Source organism: Cyanistes caeruleus, chromosome Z, assembly GCF_971803275.1.
Source record: "Cyanistes caeruleus chromosome Z, bCyaCae1.hap1.1, whole genome shotgun sequence".
Taxonomy (NCBI): Eukaryota; Metazoa; Chordata; class Aves; order Passeriformes; family Paridae; genus Cyanistes; species Cyanistes caeruleus.
The window spans coordinates 27,345,909-27,351,908 of NC_141732.1; positions in this window are offsets into that span (position 1 = coordinate 27,345,909).

Genomic DNA, 6,000 nt, shown 5'->3' on the forward strand with positions numbered 1-6,000 from the left:
ATTTGTGGTTGATTCTGAAGCAGGAAGAACTTATGTAGTAAAAATTACAGAAAGATGTGGTGTAGGTGGTAACACAGTAGAAGTAGCAGGGGGAGCAGAGTTTGAGATTCCTGTCACTGGAGCTGTAGAAATTCGAAGGAAAGCCAGCATAAGAACAGGAGATGTTTTACTAGTTCCTGGAGCTAAGACATCAACTTGCTGGGAAGGGACTTGCAAATACAATTAAAAATGGGGGTTGTGCCAAGGAAAGAAAATACCAGGAACAGCTAGGGATGCCGGGTTGGGGGTTGCCACGTTTGAGGGGTTTGTTTGACCGCTTTTTTGCGAGCGTCAGGATCTGGAAGGCTGTTGCAAGGGCTGGTCCGTGTGGGTGGCCGCCAGAGGGGCCCGGCTCGGAGGCTTCTGGTTTTCACGCAGCCGGTGGAGGTGGCGTGGGGCGCGGTTTGCAAGGGGCGCTGCTGAGGTCCGACCTGCCTTTACTGTGCCGGGTGTGGAGAGGCACAGGGCTGCTGGACACGCTCGCTGGCCCGGCAGCAGTGCTGGGTGCGGTTCGCGCAGTTCACCGCTGGCCCGGTGACAGAGGCGTCAGAGCGGAGCGCTGGAGCCCAGCACTGTGGGCTCCGGGCACTGCCCGTGGGCTGTGCTGGGGCTGGCTGTGTTGAACATGCCAGTCCTGTGTGTGGGGACAGCGCAGCAGGGCTAGGCGGGGCACGGGCTTCGCCCCCAGGGTCCCCACACAGGTGGCTGTCTATGAGTCCCCCTCGCCTGCAGAGTGAGCTGCTAAAACAGAGCTCGCCCTGCCCAGAGCCACGGCAGCAGCGGGGCAGGAGTGAGGGACAGCCTGGAAGAGCTGCTGTGAGTAAAAAGAGCAGTGGGGGATGAGACCAAGGCAAAATAGCCTTAGTCTCTCGCTAGTTCTCCAAACTTCACCAAGGTGTTTAGTTTTAATTTCTTAAAGTAAGATTTCTTTTTCCTCTCTTCCTTTATTTCCTTTTTTCCTCGTTGTTAAGAGGAAGAGGTTTTTTTGTCTTCAGAAACTGTTATGTAATAAATTTTTATTGTTTGTTAATCAAATTTAATAGGATTACTAAAATAAAATTTAATTATTGAGGTTGTTTTAAGAGCTAATATTGCAGAAACGCCTAAGCACAATGACCACATGTCCGGCTGTGAAGGCAAGAGGCTGAAACTGCAGAGCTGAAGCTGCAAGATGCTGTCCGGCTGTACAAAGGGGAAGTAGAACATCTCCTTATTCAGGAGAATTGCCTCCCCGCCACCACCGGGAGGCAGAAGAAGACCCCCTAGCAACAGGAGGCGCAGGCGCTGATGTGATCCAGGAAGACACAGAGGCAGAGACTGTATAAAAAAGGGAACCTCCTCAGCCAAGGCTGAGCGTGTGGGACGCTTAAGAGGAAGTGTCCTCCGGCTGCCCCAGCTGGCTTTTGCTTGCTTTACTGCTTGCTGGATTAATAAAATTGGCTTTCATTAATTATTGTTTAAATTGTCCCTTTTATTTTGTCACGCCAATTTATAACAGTTAGAAGAAGAAGTCTGTGAAGCTAAACAGTTAGATATTACCCAGAGGGTAAAAAGGTAATAAATGGGATTCATCTCATGTCAACACTAGCCTGGCCTTTCTTGTTTAACTAATTATAGCTCACACAAAGAAAAAATTGCCTCTACGTTTACTTTCAAGCTTTTTATAAAAAACGCAAATGTTTTAGACAATGCCAATAAAAAATCCTGATGTGATGTTTTCACTGTCCTGTGCTATTAAGGAGTCCTTTCAGGTACTACTGATAACTGAGACAGCAGTCTGCACCAAAGCAAGAGGGCAAATCCATGCCACACCAGTAAAATCAAAGGAGCAGTGAAGGAAGCTGAGGAAGGGATTGTAACATCTAAGCCGGGTGATACCAAATTGAGTCTTAAGTGGGGACTTGGTGGTAATGAGCTAGGCCAATCCAAGTGATCCAAGGAATGTACAAAAAATCCTGCCTATCTGGGAAGTAAGGCTTAGTTTATGTCAGTAGTTTCAAGTGCCACCTAGACAAGTTCTGAGACTCCTTCAATACCCACCTTGGGGAGGAATACTTCTACTTTAGACAGGAAGACCGGACTGTTTCAGTCAAGAGATCCTCATGTTCTGCCTTTAACCTGTGACTTATATAAAGCAGGGGATGGAATTACAACTTCCTTAAGTGCCATCCCATACACCCTGTCTGAATCATGCCAATACTAAACATACTAGCTGATTTAAATTGTGGAAAACTTAGTATTGTAGTTCACAAAGTTAAAGCTCTCATTGCATGAAGTATTGTATTGTGCCAAATCTATTGAGAACAATTGAAATAATAACTTTGCTTTGTGGATGGGAATTACTAGTGCCTGTTGAATGGGAAATACCTGAGGAATGGTGAGAAACTATGGTTAAGAGGTGTCAAGAGCAATTTGCCTGGAAATTGCAAAAGAAAAGAAGTAAGGAGGAACTAGAGGGCAAGACCGGGTTGGCCGCTGTAGTCGCCACCAAAAAGATCCTGTACAGCTGCTATGGGCTGCAGCCCCATAGGGAGGGGAGGGGAGGGGAGGGTATAAGCCATACTCAACTTCTGTTATTCCTTCTTCTGTCACTTGTACTTTGCCTTTTCCCTTTCAAGACACTGGCAAAGCCATGTTACAAATGCTTCCGAAAGCTTTGCATGAAAAACCGCCAGAGTTCCTATTTTATTCCTCACACCCATGTCAACAGTCACTGTTATGTGCCACCAAAATGAAATACTTGTATGCAGAAATGGGAAAAAGTATTAGATTACAGAAAATTTAAGAACAAGTGGTAACAGCTTGGCAAACAAATGTCCAAAAAGAGAAAAATGGATTTGTTTCACATTTGCCATTAAGGGAAAAGTCCAAGATTTGGTAAAGGAAAAACTGTCAAGAAAAAAGACAAAGCCAGCATAGCAATCTAGCCCTGTATTAACCTCACGTCAGGACCTGTATACAAAGCTTAAACAGCAGTTAAACAGAGAAATAGATATCTCAAAATTAAGAAAGCACCTGTTTGTAAAATTAGGGGAAAGGTTAAGTAAGGAACTTAATATAACTGACTGCTGATTCTGTGGAGGGACTTTGATGACAGAGTGTTATAAATCCATATTGTGATATTGGCTTTCACAAGTATTAGGATGAGTATTGTATGTTAAATGCTCTGCAGCTCCACTTCATTTCATTTCCTGAGAGTTCCATAACAGTTTACTTCAAATAACAATTTTCTATCTTCAGCCTTCTTGGGTCCTAATATATCCATGTAAATTCTGTTATAAATGACAATATAATATTGGCTCTTGCATTTATGTATTAGCTTTTGCATGTTGTTAATAATCACAAGTATTTTGATATAGTACAATTTACAATTCCTAGATATGAATATTCCTTTAATTTAACTGCTTGTTAGTATAATATAATCTATCAGTTTATTTCTACTTAATTTATGTTTATGTTTATTTATATTTATTTATATAAAGTTTATATAAATAGTAGTGTGATAAATAGATGTTATATCCTAGGCCTTAGCAAAATATTAAAATGGAGACTATGAAATGTTAAAATGCAGTTATGTAATGAACCCAGAGAATGGTGTAAAACAATGATGTTGTTTCTCACATCTGCAGACAGGTCTCTCCAAGTAATAAGATAACAGTGACAAAAAACAGAGCACCAGAGAAGAATTTATTGACTTCTCCTCGTTACCAGGGAGTGGGAAGCAACAGGATGGAATCACAGGAAGAAATAAAATATATATTTATACTTAATCTACAGGATGTCATACAGACAAGTCAGAGGTTAAAAGCAAACAGAAGAGTTCCTGAAACATCAAAACCTCACAAGAATGTTTGAATAATGTATAAACTTATGAATATGCATGTACCCCCATCAATGGAATAGTATCTAGAGAACACTGTTTTAAGCTAATGATGTGTTCTTTGGCCAATTGCCAAAAACACCCCAGCGCTTGATATTGTCCCTTTTTATCCCGTATTAAACTTCAAAATTTTAAAGAGTGAACTTTGTTTTTCACAATTCTAACTCCAAAGTAGTGTTGTGTGGCAGAATAATACTGGAGATTGTGAAAAACAAAGTTCACACTTTAGAATTTTTAGTAAGTTTAATGAGGGATAAGAAAAGGGACAAAAGTATCCAGCACTAAGTTGTCTCTGGCCGGTTGGCCAGAGAGCATGCTGTAGATTTGAAACAGTGTTATCTTTATACTGTATCATTCCTGAGGCTCATGCATATTCATGTGTTTTAGTATTCAAACTTTCTTGCCAACAATTGATATTTCAGGCTCCCTTCTTGTTTGTTTTTTAACCTCTGACCTGCCTGCAAGATATTCCATTGATGAGGTCTTCCCGTGTTCCCATCCTGTTGTTTCACACTTGCCAAGTGTGAGGATGGAGAAAACCTTCCTGCATGCTTATGCTCTGGTTTCCATCATCCTTATCACACAGGAAATATATATCTACCACTGTGCTGACGAAGGTGAGGAATGCCAAAGCCTTTATGGCTGGGCTGCTGAAAAACATATGGCCCAACCATCTTTCCTAAGGAGAAGGAAAACTGGGAGTTGAGGAGTAACAGAAGCTTTTGAACCTTCATTTCTTTCAGTCTGCTCTCCAGGAAATGTCTCTAGGAAAAATACACTTCTTTGAATTCCATGACAAGTGGAAGAGTTGAAGCAGTGGAAAACAGGCAAACAGGAAAACATTGAAGAAATCTTACAGCCTCTGGCCTGGAGGAACCATCTTGTTGACTGTTAGGTTTCCTCCTGACTTAAAAACCAATGAATTTGCTTATGCTAGCAATACTTCACAGAATCCTGCCATGGCACCAATAACAGTGCCTGCACTAGGGCTCCTCTTGAAATAACCTAATATTAAGCTGAGAGCTGAAATGTGTTACAGTATCTGGGAAAGCATGAAATGCCAGACTGCAAGCATTCAGTTAATCTACATGCACACTAATCTCTGCATGTAGTTGAGGAAACAAGATCATGAAAGCCTATGGGCTAGAAACTAGAAGTCCACAAATCTACAAATAACAGGTCAGATTTTAAAAGGGATTGTCGCTGTTGGACACTAAATGATTCACACAGACACAGCTCAATGTATGATAGAAAAAGAAATTCACACTAATGGCCTTCCACCTTGTTTTACTGCTTAGGTCCCAGACAGGGCAAAACAGAGCCTGTTTTACTGCTTTCCTGCCTCATGTTAGGCAAAAGCAAATCTTGCTTCCTTCCCAGCCTGCTTGTTGCACACACACAGCGGCAAACCCCGGGGACAGCTGTAACAAGGCCCAGTGCAAAGCAGATGCTTTGGAGGCTCCAAATCCCACCTGCAGCGGCTCCGTCAGACAAGAGCAAGCTTCTGTCAGCATCCCAGCACCAGCCTGGTAGTTCCCCCCTCCCTCGTCTCCTCTCCATTCTCCCCAGCCCCTGCTCCCAAGACCTTGCCAGGCCATGCCATTTGCTGGGCTAGATAAAGGAGCGAGTTTCCTGCTCCTTTGGTGCAAATACCAAAGCTGTGAGAAGTGAGAGGATAATGTTCACTCCCGCTTTGCTTGATCTAAGGAGGTTGGTGGAGGCCCAGAGCGGGAGGCTGGTCTTTGAAAGAGAAACTGAAAGTGAGTTGCTGCTTTCTTGGATGTTAATGCACATGGATGTTAATGTTATAGAATGGCAGAGGTTGGAAAAGTCCTTGAAGGTGGCCAAGTGCATCTGTCCAGCAAAATGGAACAAAGCTGTGTTCCTTGGTGACCAAAAGTACTCAAACCCCCGGCTTTTAGCCCTCCAAATATAATGAGACAAGCCCACTCACATAGATGCAATTCATTGAATTGAACAAAGCCTCCCTTTTCACTGCAAGCTGAGGTTTTTAGGAATCCAAGGATGAAAGCCCACCATGATTTCACTGGCACCATGGGGACACACCTTTGGAAGTCCTG